This window comes from Conger conger, chromosome 8 (genome assembly GCF_963514075.1).
Source record: "Conger conger chromosome 8, fConCon1.1, whole genome shotgun sequence".
NCBI lineage: Eukaryota > Metazoa > Chordata > Actinopteri > Anguilliformes > Congridae > Conger > Conger conger.
In genome coordinates, this window is record NC_083767.1 from 3,266,293 (window position 1) to 3,290,614 (window position 24,322).

General features: G+C 48.6%; 1 protein-coding gene across 1 annotated transcript in view; it reads left to right on the forward strand.

Moving 5' to 3' along the window:
- The first annotated feature begins 6,658 nt into the window (after nucleotides 1–6,658).
- Nucleotides 6,659–24,322, forward strand: part of prickle1a (prickle homolog 1a) — a 46,446-nt gene continuing 28,782 nt past the window's right edge. Inside the window, exon 1 of the mRNA XM_061251894.1 lies at nucleotides 6,659–6,949. The gene's annotated coding sequence lies outside the window, so the exon portion shown is untranslated. The remainder of the gene's footprint in view (nucleotides 6,950–24,322) is intronic.

Genomic DNA, 24,322 nt, shown 5'->3' on the forward strand with positions numbered 1-24,322 from the left:
ATACACTGCAGCCTGTCGGAAAACAACAGCGCTAAACTGGCAATCTGATTTGCTTTGATTGGCAAATACATTCAAGTTCAACTTATTTTTGGACATTAGCACAGTGACAAAGACAAACAACTGAAGATGCCAAGAAGATAATACATCATGTTTACAGTAATGTGGCTTTTCTTTGTGTAGCAACAGTTGTTACATCTGCAAAGGATTAAGTTCTCGATATAATCAAACTCTGTTTATCCTGGAAATATTTATTTAGATCTTAATTGTAACTTACAAATATCACTATTTATCATTTTATTTCCACAACCACAGTTGGTGGGTTCATTGTGGTGATTGCTAAACTGTTTGCGTTGGGGGGTTGGGGAGGGGATTTGGGAACTTAACTCAATGGTAAGGATAACATTTGGATAGAACCCAGGACCAATGTCCTGAACATGTCATGTGCAGCACTAATCAAAGGTGACACGACGTTTCTGTTCACAGAACATGCATGAATAACGTAAAGCTTTACGGAGAGGCTTGTTGAACTGACAGACAGGACAGTCACTCGTTCCTCCCGAGGCGTTCCAGAACAGGTTGAATGTGTCGTTCCTCCCCAGCATGTCTGAGGGCACACAGTGCCCTGGCTGGGACAGAGGGCCTTTTGGGGGATTTTGGGGTCTCCGTCCTAATTGGCTGGAGTCTGGGCGCAGAGAAAGGCCAGGTGACTGTGGGGGGGGGGGCTGACAGAGGGGGGGGGGGGGGGCTGACAGAGCTCAGCTCTGCTTGCTCCGTGTGCCTCGCTGGGCCTGTGTTTACTCTGCAGATTTCCCTGAGCAAACTCCCAAGCACAAGCACGGGGATTGTCCCCTTCTCTGCCTTTACTGCCTCTCACTCTCTCTCTTTCTCTCTCTCTCTCTCTCTCACTCTCTCTCGCTGTCCTTCTCTCGCTCTTTCCACTCCCTCCCTTTTGCTTTCTGTCTTTCTCTCTTCTCTCTTTCTTTTTCTCGACCTGCCTCCCTTTCTCTCCCCCTCCTTGCTCTGTCTGAAGCTCTTCTCTAATGTATGTCAATAATGTCTTTTTGGCATGACTGTATCGAACAATATTGCCAAAGCAATTCACAATTAAAGAATTAACAATAAAAGTCCTTACCCCATCTCTCCTTCCCTCTCTCTCACTCCCTCTCTCTCTATCTCCACCAACAGCTCCACATCCTCTCCTCCCCTAAGGCCCATAATGGCATTCCCATGATTAATGTCTTTCCCAAATCTCCAGATTTATCCAACTCTTCCAAGCCTTCAGTACTCCTGTGACTCAGTCTCAGTGATCCAGTCTCCAGTGACTTAGTCTCAGTGATCCAGTCTCCAGTGACTTAGTCTCAGTGATCCAGTCTCCAGTGACTTAGTCTCAGTGATCCAGTCTCCAGTGATCCAGTGATCCAGTCTCCAGTGATCCAGTGATCCAGTCTCCAGTGAGTGTGTTACTGCAGACAGAGAGGCCTTCAGGGTCACAGCACGGGGCTCTACTTCCAGTTCAGCCAATTTTCCATGGCACAGGATTATCATAAATGTTATATTTGATGAGACGTGCATGTCCTTGCGGTCCCTTGGTTTAAAGGATACTGTCATTTAAGGATTGGGTGAAAGTGGTCACCCAATAGTGAAACAATCCATGCATTTTTCCATGCACCACTTTTAATGGATATAATAAAAGTTTCTTTTAGTTTTAATATGCCTGTTCTTCTATAGAAATTTTGCTTCATGCAATATTATATTCCTTGTGGCCTGCTGTTGTTCTGGAGAGCAGGTCTGCTGTTGTTCTGGAGAGCAGACCTGCTGGTGTTCTGGAGAGCAGGTCTGCTGTTGTTCTGGAGAGCAGGTCTGCTGTTGTTCTGGAGAGCAGGCCTGCTGTTGTTCTGGAGAGCAGGTCTGCTGTTGTTCTGGAGAGCAGGTCTGCTGTTGTTCTGGAGAGCAGGTCTGCTGTTGTTCTGGAGAGCAGGTCTGCTGTTGTTCTGGAGAGCAGGTCTGCTGTTGTTCTGGAGAGCAGGTCTGCTGTTGTTCTGGAGAGCAGGGCTGCTGTTGTTCTGGAGAGCAGGTCTGCTGTTGTTCTCGGCCTGATTTTAAGACAGGCTCTGCTGTGGTCTCCATACCCTCCTGAGATCATCACATTGTGTCATTCATCCCTGAGCTCTATACAGTATTTTATAACACAAGGGACATTCAATTTAAAATTAAATTAAATAATATATTGTGAAAATATTCTCAGTGCAACATGTTTTTGTCATCCAGGACACTATTATGTAAAAAAAGAAAATACTTCAGCTTTTTTTTTTCTGTTTCTTTCAAACCTTTCTTCCTCCTGGGTTTCAGGAAGATAAGCATGCTCAGATCCACACAGGAAACTCAGCTTGGGATTAATAACAGAATTAATAAGCATTCCCAGAGCTTACCGCACCGAGCGGAAATTCAGGAAGCACTCGGGATCACGGCGGGTTTTCCGCCCCAATTAGCGGAGCGGAGCTCCAGGGCTCAGTCTGCGGGGCCCTAAGTGGTGCATCTTGTTAAAGGGATTAGAGTCTGGACTGGGGCGAGTGTGCGGTTCCGCCGCGGCTCAAACCCAGCCCAGTGGCGGCGGGGTGAGGTCCTCCTGAGGGAGCCGAGTCTTCTGAGGCACCCGGTCCCGTTTGACCCAGCTTCCGCCAATCCAGCGAAGAAGAGGCAGCTCTCAGACATAATTTAATTTAATTCAACAAGTTTCCCATTTAGATTACGGCACTTAAGCGGGTCTTACACCGTCACGGCTGTGTGAAATTAGGCCAATCCTTCAGCACGATTAAACAGCAAGTCACTGAAAAAATACAGCTCAGCGTATTGGAAATGAATTCCACCCGAACTATGATTAAGCAATTATTCAATCCATTTATGAATAACATAACTTCATGGAGTGAAAGATTGATGGAGTGAAAGATTAACGCAGCAACATGTTCAAAGATTATCTATCCACAGAACATAAATAAGAAGCACTTACATTTCATGTGAAGAGCATGATTCAATTCTGACAATTGGTATGCACAGTAAATCAAGCGTTTACAATGGTAACTGCATCAAAAGCGGACTGCGCATTTTTACGATTCTGTGAGATTGCAGGGACAGGCACACAGCCTGACACAGCCGTAAATATGAAGACAGATAAGATTGGTGCTCAGAGGTCGACAGTTTACCCGCAGATTCTGGTCCTACTGGTTTGGTAAGGTCTAAATCAGCTGCTGACAGATATGATATATCATCAATTTCACTTCAGAGGGAAGGGGCCACGGTCCAGCGTTCTGCCCGCTTGTTAGAGCTGCACAAGAAGCCCTTCAGAACAGCTCTTCTCTGGAGCCGCAGACGGAGACAACGGCCTAAACACAGGCCTTCATTTCTGCCAGACCAGGACAAAAGCACTGTTCTGCCACCTCTGTAATTTGGGTTTCCCAACATTCCCAAACTGCGGAGCGCGGGACTAGCAACTTGTCTCCACATGAATATTTTATTTTGGGAACAGACAGCAACATCACGGCAAAAACAAAAGCAAGCTAACAAACAATGCATTAATCCTGCTTGAATTCATGGAACATTGTGGCTCGCTCACTAGAATTATCCTGTCATTTATGGCAGTGGTATCAAAATGCGTAAAACATTATTGGCCATTATTTCTCAGTTCAGTTTCAAGATGCAGTTCAATTCAGTTCAATTGGTATGTAGTGCTTTTCACAGAGGTATTGTACTCAAATATATTTTATATCTGAAATAGAAAAACAGGAAACCATGAGACATAGGAGGGCCAGACCTGAATTCCCAAGAACCCAAAAGGATTGGGTCACATTCGAGTGAAACCCCACCCCACCCTCCTCTTCTGCAGCCTCCTAGCTCCTATGTGATCGGCACCTTACGCCCTGGTTACTCACACAACACCTGGTGCCCATCGGACCTGTCTGGGGAAGCTGCGTACATAAGACCACTTCATTCTCCTTACATTACATTAAATCCTTACATGACATCGGACACTTGACTGTGGCTTCACAATATATAGACACAGTTAATTTAAAATAGACCAATAAATCCACCCACTACCCCCACCGTTAACCCAGACCCAAACATGTCTCCTTGGATTCCACTAACTTAGATCCTCTACAATTTGCCATACAGAAAAGACAATAATAGCTGCTATGATCATTTATGATACAGCACAAACTTAAGCACAATCAGAATATATGATAAACAGATGCCAACTGTTTGTAATTCCATGATATTCCCTGGACCCTGCTCATAATTCCCTGATATCCAGCGATGGCCGTCTCTCCTCGGTGAAAGGTACAGAAGAGGCCTGAGTTACTGCTATAAAGAAGTACCCATGACTGCCTCCATCTGTTGTTTATGAAATTCTCCGGTCATATGAACTCCACCGCAGAATCACGCAGACACGCACATGTGTCGACGATCGACAGGTTTCAGGTTACTAAACCTGGTCCCACTTATCAGGTCCTTGGTCTGGTAGCACTGTGACGGACAGGGGGTCGAGACCGGGGTCAGACCAAGTCAGAGTACCAGCGCCAACGGGACAGAGGCCTGGAGGTCAAGGGTCACGCAAACGGAGTAGTGGATTTGCCACATTTATGATACACACTCCCCGTTCAGTCCAAAACAAATATACACGTTCCATAGAATCCACTGCAGCAGGTCTTGTATGTTGATGTCACCGAATAGTGCGCATTTCTTAGGACACAAAATGGCCGCCCTTTTCAGTGGCGGCAACAAAGCGAGCAATTGCGCACCAATCTCGCCGGGGCAGAGGAGATCGTTTTCAAAGTAGCTCCCATTGTCCTCCTTAATAGCGGAGGGAAGAACGGTAAGATGGGTTCAAGCTCGATATCCACTGAGCATTGTCAGCACTGACACGTCTTCCTCCGCGACGGTTTCCGTGCACCTTAAAGAATGAAGTAGGATCCAGGGTCATTGTCTGATGTAAGAAAGCTCCGTTCAATGCTTCCCTTTTTCCAAAGTGTGCATATAAGCTTACCTTTTATCCTGTGATGTAAATAGGATTAATGTCAGGGGGCCTGTTTAGCCACAAAGAGATAAATTATATTGGGGCTGGAGATTTCCTTTAAAAAGCCTTTTCTGAGGGGGGTTAAAAAGAACAAGTGCTATCAAACCTGATCAGGTTGTCATCCGAGATGTTGCAATTCTGAGCGAGGGAGAGAGGGAGAGAGAAGGAGAGAGAGAGACAGAGAGAAACAGAGAGAGAGTCAGAGATAGAGACGTAGTGAGAGAGAGGGAGAGAGAGAGAAAGAGAGGGGGCGGAAGATTGTAGGTCAGGGGGTGGGGGAGATGAGGTGCAGTCACTGTACACCGCTCACGTGGACGGAGTTATGAGATCACGCACAGACCGCGGCTGAGAGGTCAGAGGTCACGTTCATGGCCATCAAACGTGAACGGGACCATTCGTCACAGAACCAAACCGAGTTGTAAACCGTGAAAATCACTTGGCTAAAAGTGTGTAACGGCAATGTCTTTGTTATGGAATATGTGTCTTTGCTTTGAGTCTGAGTTTGCTTGGTTATGTTGCACTAGTGCTTTACTATAATGCCTCTGTACAGGGAATTTTGTTCATGAATCAGTTGAATGTAAAGATGTTTTTCTCACACAGTTTGTCACTGTAAGCAGAATGAATGCCATGGGACTGTCGGGTTTGGGAGGGGTGGACCAGCACCAGGATCAGATCCCGTTTGAAACAATGTCTTTCCTCTGACCTAAATTCAGTCTTAATTTCTTCCATTCTTAAATCCAGTTAATTGAGCAGTTTATACTGCTTATCAATGGTGGGAGCTTAAAAAAAAAAAATGAAATGGGAGGAGCCTTCATTTCCCCACTGGTATGAACCTATTACTGTCTTTTGCTATGCAGAGGAAGTTCTTTTTAATTGGTTCAAACAAGTTCAGCAATGACTGACAGCAAATTGTAGCTCCACCCTTAATGGAGTGCATCACTCATGAAAGTTGAGGATATGACGGGCACTGTGTTATGAGCAGAGTACAGTACTGTACTGTACTTTGTATGGAGCTATTCATTTAAATGGTTCTGACTTGATAGTCTTGATATAGCTCACTATCTTTATGAGCTGTCGCTCCGAGTTAAAATACCTGTCCAGACATCTTTATGAAGTTGATCTACGGGTTCTGTGTCTAAAAACAGAAAGCACTGAATATTAATAAGTTATATATTCATACAACTCACGCACAGTGCAGGGATCAAAAGGTTGCGCTTCAAATAATTATTTTTATCATCATATTTTTATTGAAAGTAATAAATACTCTCTAAGCAAAGGAATGCAAAATAAACTTCTGACGGGACTTTTCAGATCATTTAGTCATATGGCACGAGTACCTTAAATTAAGTGGCGGATGGCGTTTCACATAAATGTTTTACTTAATCGATCCAATCAGCGCCCTACGACAGCACTTTGTTTTCTCGTAGTTAACTTCTTGGTTTCAAAAAGCATTTGCAGAGAAAAGGACAGGCGAACCTTCCATGTTTTCCAGACTACCAAGAATGTCGGTCTCCCGAGGTTGGGGGGGGCTGCTTGTTTAAGCCAATAGGCAGGGAGTAATGTTAATGTCATTTCAGCGAGCATGAAGCCCCTCGCCCATTAGTTGGCGAGGCAGCAGAAACACGGGACTGTGTGCTTCAATTCCACGGGTTCTGCAGTCGAGTTTCGCCCAGATCGCCTTTCCTCTACAGCCGAAAATGCGCGTTCGTTTGACTGATTCTCTAGGTATTTGAGCGGAGTGGGACACGGCGGCGCACTGGCTGGGCTACACTCTGGACATCTCTACAGACCTCAAATGAAACCAAATGTGATTCTAGGTCACAAATAAAAGGACTACCTGACCAGGGACATCTTGTATTACCGAATCGATCGCTTTTTTTGGTGAGTATGAAATATTGTAATGCTTAAAATGTTTATTATTATCTTAGTGCCTCGAGGGTAAAGACATTTCTACATTGACAAATGAAAACTCCTTTGGTGTGCGAAATGAATTGGGATGAAGTTTCATTATTTGATCGACTGCTAATTGTTAAAGTTGTAATTTTGTGTTGCTATGTACTTATACCCAGACCCAGAAATAGTTGTCAGCCATGCGTAAATGTGCTATCGAAATTGCTTAAGGCAGTAAGTTGATGCCATTTGAGAGTCATTTTTTCTCAACATTCAGATGATTGTTAAGGTTAGTCACAACCGATAGATTTAATTGAACCTTCTTTCAGTCATTCATAAAAAATGTTTTTGTTTTACATATAACACTGATGAGCTGTGTTACCAATACCTCGAAAAGTACTGTTCTTTCTCCGAGCTGAGCGGCACATATGGCATTTTCTTTATCGTGGTTATGCTATTAAGTAAACAAGTTAATCCCCAACAATAAATTCAAAGGTTAAACAAAACAGAGCCTTTCTCTTAATTGGGTGAGCTACTCGCTGCAGTACGTGAGGTGGTGTGGTGTTAGATTTCGGGTGTGTGGCACAGAGTTCCAGATGGGTTCAGCTGTTGTCTGTCACTTAGCTGACAACTGGTCGGCCGCAGCGGCGAGGGCTGCAGCCTCTCCGCTATCCGCAGCGCGGAGATCCATCGAGTTTATTACCTACAGCGCTCTCACTGACTATTCCCACAAGAGAAGGTCTTGAGTTTCGTTTTAGCATTCGTCGAGCAATACGTCTATCTTCTATCCGCTTCTCATTATTTTCTAGGCGTTTGTTCAAAAAAAAAAAAAAGAGCAGAGAAGTGCGTCTGCAATTTTGAAGGACTTGTGGGAGTTATGATCTTACTGCAATTACCCTTGCCCAACGTCAAACATGATGTGGCTATGATTTGGATGAGGTGGCTGGATGTTTAAATACCAAGTTGCTGCTGTTAAATGTTAGGCTACTTGCTCCCAGTCCGGGACTGTTGGCTAAACTTTAACGCGAGGCGTTGAGCTCTCGTGTTCCCTGGGGGGTTGATCGGCATGCCTGTAGTCTGGTCAGGGGGGGCAGGCAGGGGAGGGGGGGGGGGGGGGGGGCAAAGGCTGGCCCGAAATCTTTCACTGCGTCCACAGCTGGGGGCTGGGGGGTGGGGGGGATAACAGCGTGCATCGCTACGTTTAAAGGCCATTAGTCGAGAATGCGGCGGAGCTCTGTGTTATTCATTAAAATGTAAAAATGAAACACAATATATTCAATTCACAATATCGTGTGCTGTCCGCGGTGCCTTTTTGTCGTTTCCAGACGTGACGGAGTCAGCTTAAAAGGATATGGTATCTTATTACCAGACCCCTTTTTATGATCATCCGGTATTAGGTGTCTTATTTTATATGCCGAACGCATGCCGGCAATGCCATCGATTTGCTAGCGTGGAACGCCAGGAGGGGGAGATAATGGGTTTTTCATCCGCAAGCGAAAGTTGGACTGAGTTTTTTTTTTATTGCAGTTAATCAAGGTGGTGGTGTCACCTAGTGGCAGGATTCGCAGAACGGGTCCCGGGAAGAAAGGCGGTATGCTCTATACAAGTTCTGCGTTTGACAAGAACACACACAAAAAAACATGTAATTTCTTTTACATTTTTAGATAAATGGTCCTAATGGTGCGTCTCTCTGCTGATACATTTGGCACTGAAGTGTTTTCTCTCCCTCGGGTTCGTGCGGTGAAGTGTTTCGTTGGTAGAATTGTTCACTCATGACTGTAATTCAAAGTTTACTCTCTTCACTCAGCGGGACTTCCACTGTGAGTGAACGGCGAGCCGCTGAGCGCAAACCTGACGGGTGTGCGTGGAACGGTGCCAAATTAGGCGGACTGTATAAATTACAAAGTAATGCAAACACAATCTGCAGGGTAATACATTACCCATTAGGCCTATGTCAGAAGAAAGGAATGTGTCAGTATTTGTTAAATTCCAATGAAGAGACTAATGCATGTATGAATGTACGTCACATTTTACCAACAAAAACTCTGCCCTAAAATCTGCACTCCTGTGCTCAATCTTCAGAGGAGGGCTTGTGATCACATCCACTTTGGTGTGAAGGTGTGCGTGTGCATGCATGAGAGAAATTGTGTGAGAGAGTGAGTGTCAGAGAGTGTGAGGTAGAGGGAGACAGAGAGAGAAGGAGGGAGGGAAAGAGAGAGAGATGGAGAGGGAGAGAGAGTGGGAGAGAGAGAGGGAGAGATGGAGAGAGTGGGAGAGAGAGAGGGAGAGAGTGGGAGAGATGGAGAGAGTGGGAGAGAGAGAGGGAGAGAGAGATGGAGAGAGTGGGAAAGAGAGAGATGGAGAGAGTGGGAGAGAGGGGGAGAGAGAGAGTGGGAGAGAGAGATGGAGAGGGAGAGAGAGACAGAGAGAGGTGGAGGGAGGGAGAGAGTGGGAGAGAGAGAGAGGAAGAGATGGAGACACAGAAAGACAGAGTGCACTTGCAGAGGCTTCAGCTCCTTGAGTGCGGAGCAGTGTGTAAGCTCAGTGCCAGTGTGTATATGTAGCTCTGTTGATTTAATACCCCAGACCAGCAAATGCACACAAAGCGCTGTTTGTACTCGGGCACAATTAATCACACACACAAGCCTGGCCTGATCGCACTAAACCCAAACACTCTGGCAGCCTTTTATCCTGGGAGAAGTGCTGGACCGTGCCAAGTGGCCAACGAGAAGCACACAGCCTCCAGGTTATGGGGCCAGCTGGATAACACTGTCATTTATGTCCAAGCAAGGAGAGGGCTGTGTGTGTGCAGGGCAGAGAGTGTGTGTGTGTGTGTGTGTGTGGGTCTGTGTGTGTTCAGGGTGGGGTGTGTGTGTGAGAGAGAGTGTGTGCTGTGTGTGTGTGCTGTGTGTGTGAGAGAGAGTGTATGCTGTGTGTGTGTCTGTGTGTGTGTGCATCTGTGCTGTCTGTGTGCATGTGTGCTGTGTGTGGTGTGTGTGTGCATGTATGGTGTTTGTGTGTGTGTGTGAGAGAGAGAGCCTGAGGGTGTGTGTGTGTGGTGTGTGTGTGTGTGTAGGGTGGACGTGTTTAAGGTCAGGTTTGCACCGAACAAGCACCAATGATGGCTGGGTTATTCAATAAACTGAGTAAAACTTGGTGGGAGGAGCCAAATAAATGCTTGAGAAGTGCATCCTTAAATCTCCTACGCTAGGCGTTCCTAACTCTAGTCCTGGGGGGGGCCAGTCTCAGCTGGTTTTGTGATTTCCCTTCAATCAGACGCTAATTTAAGCCTTAAACACAGCGTGCAGAATCTTTAGCCAATCAGTGGCCTGATTTAATCAACAGACTTAGCCCCCAGGACTGGAGTTAAACCTGCAGTCACTGCAGCCCTCCTGGACTGGAGTTAAACCTGCAGACACCGCAGCCCTCCAGGACTGGACTTAAACCTGCAGACACTGTGGCCCTCCAGGACTGGAGTTAAACCTGCAGACACTGCGGCCCTCCAGGACTGGAGTTAAACCTGCAGACACTGTGGCCCTCCAGGACTGGAGTTAAACCTGCAGACACTGTGGCCCTCCAGGACTGGAGTTAAACCTGCAGACACTGTGGCCCTCCAGGACTGGACTTAAACCTGCAGACACTGTGGCCCTCCAGGACTGGAGTTAAACCTGCAGACACTGAGGCCCTCCAGGACTGGAGTTAAACCTGCAGACACTGCGGCCCTCCAGGACTGGAGATTTCACCCAAGAATTACATTTAGATATGTTTCCAACACATGTTTAAAACAGTTTTGCTCAGACATCTGCATCAGGGTTTTGCTCAGACCATGTGTAATCCTCTCTCATATTTAAGGCCATTAATCATCGAGAAACAGAATGATCAGCATTATTCAGACAAATACAAACAGTGATGAAGTCCAGGCCTGCATCTGGACGTGGTCAAACGCGCCTCCCTCTAGTGACAGAAGGAGAAGTTATGGCCGCTCGTACTGTAAGCATCTCTCCCATCCCGTACGTACGTTTATAAACGGTTTGGCCCATGTGCGGGGGTTTTTAAAACAGGCCGGTGCTCCTAGGAAGCCGAGGAAGCCGCTGAGGGCCTCTGGTCTGTGTCAGTGCTGGCGTGTAGCGTCCGGTTTCACACAGCGCCCGAGCGCACTCAGACTGCCTACACGCTACACGCTACACGCACATGCCACACGGCACATGATGCTGATCGAGATGGTCAGTGATGGATCGCTACCAGACACCAGCGCTGACTGCGAGAGCTGAGCTGGACGGGCCTGAAGGAGGTAAATGTGGGTGAAACCTGGCTCGCTGTGCGTGCTGCGGTTTAGTGCTGTACCAGGCCGACCTGGGTCAAATACGCAATTTGGATTCAAATACTCTTCAACACTTTACTGAGCTCGTCTGCTGTCTAAGAACCTAGGAAATGCTCAGGAAGAGTGTGATCCCCACCCTCTGGTGCTCTCGGTCGGCTGAGTTGCGCCAGGCAAGAGCACACGAGCACAGAAAAGTATTTGAATCCGCATCTGAACCACGGAGCGGTTCTGCAGATTTCTGGATTTTACTCAGCGCAGTTATCTGGCTATCTCAGTAATCCTGCTTTGTGGGTTTTACTCAGTGCAGTTATCCAGCTAACTCAGTAATCCTGCTTTGTGAGTTTTATTCAGTGCAGTTACCCAGCTAACTCAGTAATCCTGCTTTGTGGGTTTTACTCAGTGCAGTTATCCAGCTAACTCAGTAACCCTGCTTTGTGGGTTTTACTCAGTGCAGTTATCCAGCTAACTCAGTAATCCCGCTTTGTGGATTTTACTCAGTGCAGTTATCCAGCTAACTCAGTAATCCTGCTTTGTGGGTTTTACTCAGTGCAGTTATCCAGCTAACTCAGTGATCCTGCTTTGTGGGTTTTACTCAGTGCAGTTATCCAGCTAACTCTGTAATCCTGCTTTGTGGGTTTTACTCAGTGCAGTTATCTGGCTAACTCAGTAATCCTGCTCTGTGGAACAGGACCGTGGTATTTGCTATGTTTAGTGTAATCGTGGGTAAAAAGAGCATAAGTATTTCTAAAAACATCTGGTAATTGTCCATGACAAATTGCCGCTTTTGAGCTTGTCAAATATGTCAGGTATTGTGTCAAGCACATAAATATCATTGCAACACGCCATCCCGGGCCACACAAGCAGGTTTAAGTCCTGCATATTTTTTCGGTCATTTGTTGTCGGCTAATTGTTGTTCATGATCTGTGATGGGCTGGGGCGTCTGTATGATGCCGTGACGGTGACGGTGTCCTCGTCCACCGTACATAACCACCATACATAGAGACTGTATGTGGGTGTTTCGTTGTGTACGGGGGTTTCGTTTCTCATTTGTGCAGAGTAGCTAGCCTGCTAACTCCTTAAACTTTTTTTTTTCTCTTGCAAATAATAGCTAATGCGATCTTTATCATACCCAGGCAACGGTTCCAACAATGCACGGTTCCAACTATTCTCGTCACAAACAATTGAGTCCTTGTTATGTCTCTCTCTAGCAAGTGAGTGTTTAACTGCTCAGGCAGCTCCAAGCATTTTATCTACTGCAGGCAAACAGACCGAACACCACGGTTCATCTAACACAGGCACACAGAAGCTAAAAGCAGCTAAATATCTCTAAAATATTTATCTTGAAGTGAAAACCTTCTACCCTACTCTGACGCTCTCTGTGCAGGCATTCCACCGCAGTGAGGCCAGCGGAGAGAACTCATCTTTTGTCCAAACAGGTTGTGTCTACAGAGAGGAAGGCAGTTATCAGATGACCTTTGAACCCATTGTGTTAGTCGTGGATTCAGTAGCTCGGCGACGGCATTCAGGGGCTTTTAAAACCGTAAAAGCGTTTGATAATATCTCAAAATCTATTCTTAAAGCTGCTGTTAGGCAGTACAAAGAGGCAAAGGTCATGGTTATAAATGAGTAGGATACACGAACCAAAACCATTCTACTATAAAAATATCAATCATATCAAATGTCAAACAAATGCCTGTCATATTGCCTTTTATATTGTTTTTGTTTGTAGAAAAAATAGTTCTACATAACTGCTTATATAGAGCATGGGAATAATTGAATTAAAAGTGTTAAAATGGCATCATGGATTTATATTATGCATGAGTGATTCGCTGTACCAGCTCACTGGTGTTGGGGCGTCAGCACTGTCCGTGCCAGAGAGGACATAGCGGCTCATACTCTCACACAGCTGTAGTTCACACTGCAGCTCAGCTGATGACTGTGGTCTGGCAGGTGTGAGATAGGAGTGCACTTCCTGTGAGGCAATCTGAGGACGTATTCGGTTACGTACGGGGGGCGCTGGGCTATTTTGAGCCACGGGGCTGTTACACGCACCCTATACACAGCACCAGAAATACATACGCTGATTTACTGTTTACGTTTTAACCCAGGGGGATATCTGTGAGGTGAACTATGGAGTATTATATTCATTTAGAGAGATTGACAACATCCACCTGCACACTCCCTCCCTGCCTAAACTTCAGTTAATTAGGCTACCGTTGCTATGGCAGCGCTTTTAAACACAACACAAAAAGGATGATGGTTTGTAGTCTATGATACTTAGAGGTTTCTAAGTGGTTGACTAATGTAGGTTTAGACTGAAGAGAAGATAGACATTTAAGAGTAAGTTCCACACTGATGTCAGGTAATATTGGCTCATTTCTTTCCCAGAAAGGGGTCAATGAGCGTAACGGCTTTCCAGGCTGTGTGGAGCTCCCTGGGCCAGGCTGTGTGGAGGGAGCTCCCTGGGCCAGGCTGTGTGGAGCTCCCTGGGCCAGGCTGTGTGGAGCTCCCTGGGCCAGGCTGTGTGGAGCTCCCTGGGCCAGGCTGTGTGGAGCTCCCTGGGCCAGGCTGTGTGGAGGGAGCTCCCTGGGCCAGGCTGTGTGGAGCCCCCTGGGCCAGGCTGTGTGGAGGGAGCCCCCTGGGCCAGGCTGTGTGGAGCCCCCTGGGCCAGGCTGTGTGGAGGGAGCCCCCTGGGCCAGGCTGTGTGGAGGGAGCCCCCTGGGCCAGGCTGTGTGGAGCCCCCTGGGCCAGGCTGTGTGGAGCTCCCTGGGCCAGGCTGTGTGGAGGGAGCTCCCTGGGCCAGGCTGTGTGGAGCCCCCTGGGCCAGGCTGTGTGGAGGGAGCCCCCTGGGCCAGGCTGTGTGGAGCCCCCTGGGCCAGGCTGTGTGGAGGGAGCTCCCTGGGCCAGGCTGTGTGGAGCTCCCTGGGCCAGGCTGTGTGGAGCTCCCTGGGCCAGGCTGTGTGGAGCTCCCTGGGCCAGGCTGTGTGGAGCCCCCTGGGCCAGGCTGTGTGGAGCCCCCTGGGCCAGGCTGTGTGGAGGGAGCCCCCTGGGCCAGGCTGTGTGGAGCTCCCTGGGCCAGGCTGTGTGGAGCCCCCTGGGCCAGGCTGTGTGGAGGGAGCTCCCTGGGCCAGGCTGTGTGGAGCCCCCTGGGCCAGGCTGTGTGGAGGGAGCTCCCTGGGCCAGGCTGTGTGGAGCTCCCTGGGCCAGGCTGTGTGGAGCTCCCTGGGCCAGGCTGTGTGGAGCTCCCTGGGCCAGGCTGTGTGGAGCTCCCTGGGCCAGGCTGTGTGGAGCTCCCTGGGCCAGGCTGTGTGGAGCCCCCTGGGCCAGGCTGTGTGGAGGGAGCCCCCTGGGCCAGGCTGTGTGGAGGGAGCCCCCTGGGCCAGGCTGTGTGGAGGGAGCTCCCTGGGCCAGGCTGTGTGGAGCTCCCTGGGCCAGGCTGTGTGGAGCCCCCTGGGCCAGGCTGTGTGGAGGGAGCCCCCTGGGCCAGGCTGTGTGGAGGGAGCTCCCTGGGCCAGGCTGTGTGGAGGGAGCCCCCTGGGCCAGGCTGTGTGGAGCTCCCTGGGCCAGGCTGTGTGGAGCTCCCTGGGCCAGGCTGTGTGGAGCTCCCTGGGCCAGGCTGTGTGGAGCCCCCTGGGCCAGGCTGTGTGGAGTGAGCTCCCTGGGCCAGGCTGTGTGGAGTGAGCTCCCTGGGCCAGGCTGTGTGGAGCCCCCTGGGCCAGGCTGTGTGGAGGGAGCCCCCTGGGCCAGGCTGTGTGGAGGGAGCCCCCTGGGCCAGGCTGTGTGGAGGGAGCCCCCTGGGCCAGGCTGTGTGGAGGGAGCCCCCTGGGCCAGGCTGTGTGGAGGGAGCCCCCTGGGCCAGGCTGTGTGGAGCTCCCTGGGCCAGGCTGTGTGGAGGGAGCTCCCTGGGCCAGGCTGTGTGGAGCCCCCTGGGCCAGGCTGTGTGGAGGGAGCTCCCTGGGCCAGGCTGTGTGGAGCCCCCTGGGCCAGGCTGTGTGGAGGGAGCTCCCTGGGCCAGGCTGTGTGGAGCCCCCTGGGCCAGTGTCGCCCAGGATAGACACAGTGCAGGTTACACTCCAGACTGGAGCTAAACGGACATGCTGAATAGCCTGTGCTTCTTATTATGTACAGTGTAAATGTATTAAAATACACTCTGTATAATGTATAAAAGGCTGCAATTCTGACATGGATCACTTGAAACGGGAGTAAAGACATTTAAATGAAAGCTGATCAACTCATGGTTTCATTTTAAATCCAATATGCTGGAGTACAGAGCCAAGGTGACGTAGTTGTCCAAATACTTTTGTGACTTCACTGTAATCTCACCGCATGGACTTAAACGGATAAGGAGTACATGCAGACTGCGTTGTCTTAGGGAACAAGGGAAACATGACCTGAAGGCTGTTAGCAGAGGACACAGTTGATTGCACTGGCCAAAGGAACGGTAATCATTTATAGCTCCTGGACCCTGAGGCTGAGATTATGATATGTCCTCTGTCACCACGTTAGACGCGTTAGACCGCGTCGGCACAGGCTAGGCTAACTCAGGCTAGGCTAACTTAGGCTTGGCTAATTTAATTGCGAAAACTGCAGATATGGGAGGGAGTCTCAATTTTCCAAAAGTGGGTGGAGCCATCACATGCTCACCAGTGTAGACCAGTCATGATGTTATTGCTGATGATCGAAAACTCCTTGGATTGGTTCAAAGAAATCAGTGATTGGCAGCTCCAACCATAGGAAGGTTTGTGAAAGCTCGCTCTGGTATCACTGGAGAACAGTGATTAGAGAATAAAATGGCTGCCTAACAACTTTCTGCGAGGTGTAAGAGTAAAGGTGAGCACACCTGGTTATGTAAACCACAGGTGCTGGAGCTGAGCGTATAGCAAAAATAATACTCTACTTTATAGACTGATGTAATGACCTGCTTTTCAGACGCGCGCATCTCTGTTGACCCTTAATGCAGGAAAGAGTTGTCGAAAAGTCATTATTTCCATCAGTAAAATTGCAAGCGCCGCAAGGGACACTTGGTCGGAGTGTTTGTCGTTTTATTTTTAACCAACAGCTTTAGAAATGTGTCCAGTTACAAAGTACCCTGATATACACCTTAGTTTTACGAGGGCTTCCGTCATGCAGATTGCTCATAGACATTCAGATAACTTCCTGTCAGCTGACAGCTTGTCAGGGCCTAAGATACCCTTCGCTGAGGTGACTGACATACCGTAAGGTCCAAAGACCAGAGTCGGTTCAGCATTCGACACACATGCACACTTGCACGCTTGCACACACGCACTCGACACGCGTGCAGTCACTGGAGCTCTTCCAGCCTGATGTCTTCATTAAGACATTGAGGCTCACTTGAAAGCTTTCTTTTGTATGAGTCAGCTCTTTCACAGATTCAGGAAGTGTTATGAACACAATGGCATCCAACAGTGTAAATGATGCATTATTTGCCTGTAGGTTTCTACATTTCAAACACCCATCCATATCCTGAATGCATGAATGATGCTGTCGGTTTTTACACTCGATTTATCTGACGTTAAAAACAGATAAATAAACGAACACTAAATACTAGCCTGTAAATAGTATACACTCACTGTGCACTTTATCACGTGTTTATTAGACTATTTATTAGACTTATAGATATATATACTTCTGCTGCTGTAGCCTTAGATGTTTGGCGCGTTGTGTATTCAGAGACGCTCTTCTGCATACCACTGTTGTCATGTGCATTAACAAGCTGATGTATAGGTCTACCTAATAAAGTGCTCATTGAGTGTATTTCTAATAAAGATCTATTTTTAAAAATTAAAGCGATGATTTTATGAAATCAAATCCCGTGTGCGTATGTGACCGTCAGTTCTGGGCACATAATTCATCTCGGTCAGAAAATATGAAAAATTATTTTTAAAACGCGGCCTTTTCTCCCTCGATCAATTCGTTCTTGCGCGCATTACCCTACTTTCTCGGTTATTTTTGCATTAGACCCGAAGAGGTCTCGTGGCCTGGTGGAATTGTGAAAAAATGCAATCCGCCATCCCGCCGGCTGCCGCCTCCGTAATGGCACTGCATGTGCCCCTCTTTCGCCTTACACGCCGTCATTCACACGTTATCTTGGCGCATCTGAATCTGTGAAATCTATCTGCTTAAAGCGGTGTTTTTGCGACGCAGCCGGAGCCGTGTTGGTCAGAGCCGACGCGGAAAAGTCTTGCGTAATTACTGACGCACCGGCGTCACCTACGTAAGGCGAGGACGCGCGAGACTCTGCACGCGGCGGGGAAACGCAGTGCGCGCCACGCTAATGTGCACATCCGTGTACATCCAGGCCTCTTCAAAGGCATTGTGCCTGAACGACCCAATGTTGCTATCCACTTTTCTTTTCTTTTGTTTTTACAACTTTAAAATAGAATTATGCCCAAAAGCACTAGAGTCTTTATTTAGTATGCAGTGTGGAGCCCCTGGCCAGACTTGATATGCAATGGCTATGTATAGATTTGGCAAAATCTTAAAAATATGAAACCATTTTTTAAATATAACCCTTTGAACTCATTTTGGGGTCCACTTGATGCCTTTGAGCCTGGGGTGGGGGCCCCTGGATCAGAGAAGGTTGAACCCCGATCCTTTAGGGATCTATGGGTACCGGGGGTGGGAGGCACATTGCTTGCCGCTAGCCTGAGGTTATTCTGTATTTCTCTGAGAAAAACTGTTGGAATCAGCAGTGCTTATGACTTACGCCAACAGTGCAGTTGATTCTAAATTCTGAAAGTACTTGTTCTACATGTAACTGCCTTTAACAGAGTCGATTTAGTAACTGCTACATCTGTTAAATATAATTCATGTTAAAATAATGGTATTATTTGCCTGCAGTGTTAATCTTTTTTTCTCTTTTGATAATAGCTTTGATCCAAGATGGGGTGTTGTATAACTTAAATATAGTTAACTTATCCTTGTGGGTGATTACACACATCATTAAATATGCTTTAAGCAGAATATAGCAGAATTTATATAATTTGCAGATGGTTTCTGTGACCCACTTTCCGAGCAGCATTGGGTGGATATTTTTAGAAGTTGGGATGTGCATACGTTGTAGGATGAGATGTTTATTCATGTCTGTTAGTTTAAAGAGAGGTGATTTATGTGACTCAGGCGATGATGGGCCTGGGCCCAAACACACCCGGCCCAACACTAACTGTGCATTAGCACGTTAGCATGTTAGCGTAGCCAGCGTTACAGTGTGCCTGCCCAGCCTAAAAATCTACTGTCAGTGTTTCCATGGCAATGGTGCTACTGTCCTGCTGAAGCGTTGAAACCTGGGTCTTTTTTTTTCTTTTTAGCATAACCGTGACCTGTATTACCATGGGAACCTCCCCGGTTTATATTTGAATGTCCTTCAGGTAATTCCTTAAATGACAGCGCATGAGAGTAAAACGGCGCTTGGTCCTCTGTAGTTTTCGGCGGGCGGGGATATTATGGCAGGTTTATGAATCTGTGTTAAAAATGGCAGCTGCAGAGAAAGGGGGTCATCCCTGGGGGGTTAGAAAATAAACGTGGAAGCCAATGATGAAGGAAAATTGTTTTAGTTTGCATAATATTTTCAGACAAAAGGCACTAGCTATCTGCTTAAAGCAGATATTGGCCTGAAGGATATACACACTGATACAGACCGCACGCCTCAAACACAGCTACAGCTCACAGCCACAGCCGTCAAAGTGACCTACACTGTAAAGTTTACTGTACAACCTCGGAACTAGCAGACTACATTCTCAGAAATAACACAGGAACATTCATTTTAAAGTCTGAAATAAGCTACTCATAATCAACAGGTACCTAATCACTGGATTGATGAGTTCTTGTTCACTGTGAGTTCTTGTTCACTGTGAGTTCTGTGTTGTCTCACGGCGCCGACAGCAGTTGTCGGGCGTTGCATGGTGGTTTAAGAAAAGCTGGTCTCAAGCAGGGCAGAGATCCGGTTTGTAGGGGACAGGTGTGAAATGACACCCAAGGTCTGATGACAGGAACAGGCCACCCACCCCCTCCTGGCTCATCACTGAGACACGAATAACTCTGTACCGTTATTAACCTTTCCTGACAGACTTTTCTGTGTTTGGACCATTAGTCTCTCCAGATAACAAACAGTACATGGTCTGCATTTATATTGCACTTTTGTCAAAATACAGTGAATGCCTCTCATTCATCGATACACACACACACCAACGGCGATAGGTACCAGTGGGTTAGGTGTCTTGCTCAGGGACACTTCAACACACCCAGGGCGGTCAAACCGGCAACCCTCCGACTGCCAGGCGACTGCTCTTACCTCCTGAGATGGAATATTTAGTCCCATAAGAGCCTGGTGTTTATGTAGAGCACTGTAGAGTCCTGAAACAGCAGGCAGAAAGGCCTGCTCGTGATGGGGTTAGGGAGGTGTAATGGCTCAGTGCTGAATGGCCCCCCGCGCCTGCTCGTGATGGGGTTAGGGAGGTGTAATGGCTCAGTGCTGAATGACCCCCGCGCCCCCCCGTCGTACGGCCGTTAAAGCGAAGCGACGTTGGCGAGTCGGCTTGGGCCTGGCAGGCCGGAGGAGGCCAGCTGTAACCGGCCGTGCGAAGGCCAGGTCTGTGGCTCCGTGTAAACGTTCCGCTCCAGAGGGTCGCTGTGTGAGGAATTTAACCCCGGGGGGGGGGGGGGGGGTCGCTGACATCTGGACTGGACCTCAAGCTGAGCCTCCAGCAGAACAGTAGTTCTTCGACTGAGGGGTCGTTTATGGGCAAAATGAACGACTTTGTACCCTGAATGAGCCAGGTTCACGCCCTTCCCATACGCAGTAAAGCACTTTAACTGACTTTCACCCAGGTTCAGATCCTTCATTTCGTCTTTGAGACAGGTCGTTAACCTGAATAGTTCTATAATAGTTTCATATATTATACTCTTGGGCCCTTGAGCAAGGCCCTTAACCCGCATTGCTCCAGGGGGCCCCTGCTGTAATCGGCTAAATGCGAAGCTGTAATCTAATGTAATACATGACACATGGATATAAATATTATCTCTGAATTATAATAAATGATTAATTTCCCAGCTAAATAAATGGTTTAAACTCACTAAAATGACTCCCTCAGCAAGAAAGAAACTATTGTAACTTTTCTTGTTTTGTTGCATTCTGATCAGCCTTTGGCGGCTGTGATTGGGCGATGAGGTTGTTGTGGTGCATGGGCTGGGTCACCTGACTGAGGAGAGCGGGTCTTCCCCAGGGCAGACAGGCTGCAGGTGGGTCAATATTGGCCGAGGCCCAGAGCAGACCTGCCTCTCATTTACCATGACCCTTTACAACGGCTGACAAAGCCGTGTGTTTGTCCCCCGACCCACTTGGAAGGGGGGAGGGGGGGTTCAGAGCGGGGGGGGAATGTTGGGGGGGCGGGGGTAGTGTCTCTCTGGGCCTAGGGGTAAAGAAAACAGCGAGGTGATAACCAAGCTGAAAAGGCCCACACGCACTGCGGAGACTATAATGGCTCTGTGGGGATTTTAATGCCACTGCGGAGACTTTAAAGGCAATGCAGGGACTTTATCAACACTCCAGGGACTTTGATGCCACTACGGGGGGTGTTTAGGCCCGGGTGGCTGTAAACAGTGTAGCAGGGGAGATAATGAACACCTAACACCTACACCTGAAGGAGCCAAGCACTATCCTAGGGGTATAGCACTCCCTTGGGGGGGTTGGGGGGGTATAGGGGGGATGTAATTCAACTTTGTTCCTCTGGCCTGCATGGTCTTCCTGGAACGGAGCAGACCCATCCTGTAATTAGGTTACAAATTGGGGTGAGGAGGTAACAGTCCATTCTGACTCACCTGGGGGTTTCAGGTGTGTCTACCTGTACACCGTAAAGAACGAAAGCAGCACAGGCAAAGTTCACAAAATCCACACAATCAGTTTACCAGACCTCTGAAAACTACGTACTACGATGAGCGTGTAGCGGACTCAGGGACACGGAAAGAACCACAGCAGCGTTGTGAATGTTTACTCCCTCCTGACGTGTGCGTGGTCTGCCTGTTGGCCCTTCGTTGTGGTGTTCGTGGCGTGGCGTGGCGTGGCGTGGCGTAGCGTTTAGCTGCGGTGATGAGAGTGGCCCTGGGATCCGAGTGGAGCAGCTGTTTGCCATTGGCTCCAGGACGGAGTTAAAATGGCCGTAACCGACCAGATGTTGGACTGAACAGAGGTGCTGACCGCCACGCCCACAGGTCTCCCTGTGGTGCATTCTGGGAACATACGGATGGGTGGTCCACACACACACACACACACATACTCTCACTCACATGCACATGCACACACACACAGACACACACACACACACACTCACTCACATGCACATGCACACACACGCACACACACACATACACACACACACATACATACGCACACACATACATACGCACACACACACGCAAGCTCATATACACAAACACACACACACACACACACGCACGCTTATACACACACGCACGCACACACATACACACACATGCACACACAGACAGACACACGCACGCACACACACACATACATGCACACACCACCCTCTTTGCATCTAAACTGGAATTACAGCAGATTGCTTCAGGATTTCCTGTCTCTAATAACCCCAAATCCAACCTCCCACCCTCCCTCCCCCCACAGTTCCCCCATTGGACCCACCGTGGTGCAGCAGTGTGTGAGGGGCGTATGTGTGAGTGTGTGTATGTGTGTGTGCGTGTGTGTGTGTGAGGGTGTGTATGCATGTGTGTGTGAGTGTGTGTGTGTGTGAGGGTGTGCGGGTGTGTGCGTGTATGTGTGTGTGCGTGTGTGTGTGAGGGTGTGTGTGCATGTGTGTGTGGGTGTGTGTGAGAGGGTGTGTGTGTGTGTGAGGGTGTGTGGGTGTGTGAGGGTGTGTGGGTGTGTGTGTGAGGGTGTGTGGGTGTGTGAGGGTGTGTGTGCATGTGTGTGTGGGTGTGTGTGAGAGGGTGTGTGTGTGTGTGAGGGTGTGTGGGTGTGTGAGGGTGTGTGGGTGTGTGTGTGAGGGTGTGTGGGTGTGTGAGGGTGTGTGTGTGAGGGTGTGTGGGTGTGTGTGTGAGGGTGGGTGTGTGTGTGGGTGTGTGTGTGTGTGGACCCACCATGGTTAGGCAGTGTGTGAGGTACAGAGGTGTGGCTGCTCTACAGGTGTCCCTGACAGCAGAAAAACAATATGCTAAAAACACACTGAAATAAAATATATCAACATATTCTCACACTTCACTATACGTGGGCTAATATTCCAGACATCAATAGATATACGCTCACACACACACACAGACACACGCACACACAGAGCTGTAACTAATCTTTAATTTCCCCTCTCTGTTCCTGCCTGTCTAGTTTGGCTCAGTGTCTGTTCCTTTCTGTCACTTTTGATCTCTGATCATTACTGTCAATCTTACGGACGCAGAACTGCTACTGAAAAAAAAACATGCCCCGGGGTTTATTTTAAAATATTTATTAACTTATATCCTCTAAACAAATTCCTTTTTTAAGCCCCTGCTTTAAAAATACATGACACTGGCTCATCGCTGGTGAATAATTGATGATGTTTTCACAGAACAGCTCAAGGTGTCCTCTCTGTTCCAGTTCACTGACAGCTCCTTTAAAGGTGTGCCCACGGGCTGACCGCGCGGACCCCCCCCCGGCACGGGACCCCCCCGGCACGGGCCCCCCCCGGCACGGGACCCCCCCCCGGCACGGGACCCCCCCGGCACGGGCCCCCCCCCGGCACGGCCGCTGGGGGGTTTGGGACTCGATGGCGGTCCGTTAGCGGCCCGTTGGAGCGGCGGGTTGTAAGATGGCAGTCAGCGCCGGCTCCCGGCTCTCTGCACTAGCACAGCTGGGCAGCTGCGTGTCTGAAGAGAAACTCAGAACCTTGTGAGAATATTTGATGTGGCTGGATATAATTTTCCGTCACTCTTGGTGTTTTAGACGCCATGTTGAGGAGTGTGTGACTGCTGGGGGGGTGCTGGTGTGTAACCCGTCTCCCTGCGCTGCTCCGGCTGCAGTACCCATGTCCACTCTGCAGGGGGCGCCATACACCTGCACCACCCAAAATCCCTCACCCCACATCACTCATCACACACACACACTCACTTACACACACACACACACACACACACACAGACAGGCAGGCAGGCAGACAGACAGACACACACTCAGACACAGACAGTCACACATTTACCCACATTTGGTAGGTGAAATACTCTGTTACCATGGTGATGTGGACTTGGGGTCAGGGGTCAGATCTCTGACCCACAGGATGCGTACAGTGTGACGTTAAAGGTTCAAGTTTGGCTGCCGTTTGCATGGGGGGGGGTGTCTCCATAGGAACTGCCCCCTGCAACGACAGAAGATTCTTCTCCCGTCCCGGGCGGGGGGGTGCAGAGGGGGCAGGGTGCGGGGGGGGGGGGGGCAGGCGGGGGCAACAGGGCAGAGGGGGCAGTCTCTTTTACAGCCTTCCCTAATGACCTAAATTGTGTCCAATTAAAGTTGGAACCCCCAAAAAAATAAAACCAGCAGCCCTGCCCCCCCCCACCCCCACTTCTCACCCACACTGGGCGGTCAACCCCCCCCCCCCCACCACAGTCAAACAGCAGCCCAGAGTGTGTGTTTAATTATCTCTGACTGTACAGAGCTCTGCTCCTGAGCCCTGCTCTCTGCTCTCTGCTCTCTGCTCTCTGCTCCTGTCCTGTCCTGAGCTCTAACGATTTTTTTGGGGGAAAAAAATAAAATTCTTTCATTTCAATGCCCTTACAGTTAATCAAGAATCTGCAATGAAAAAGAAACATTTAATTATAGATCTGGATATGATTACATGAAAACATTAATCTCCCAGCTCTTGTATTTCATAAGCATTTTTAATGCTCTGCAGAGTGGAGTTTTTAACAGAATAATTCAGAATGAGAATGCTCCAGCAGGGCGAACAGAGGGAGAAATATATCAATAATACAGGAGACTGCTGATCCCAACACCGCGGAGCTGAGTTTGTCTGAGGGAATGTCTG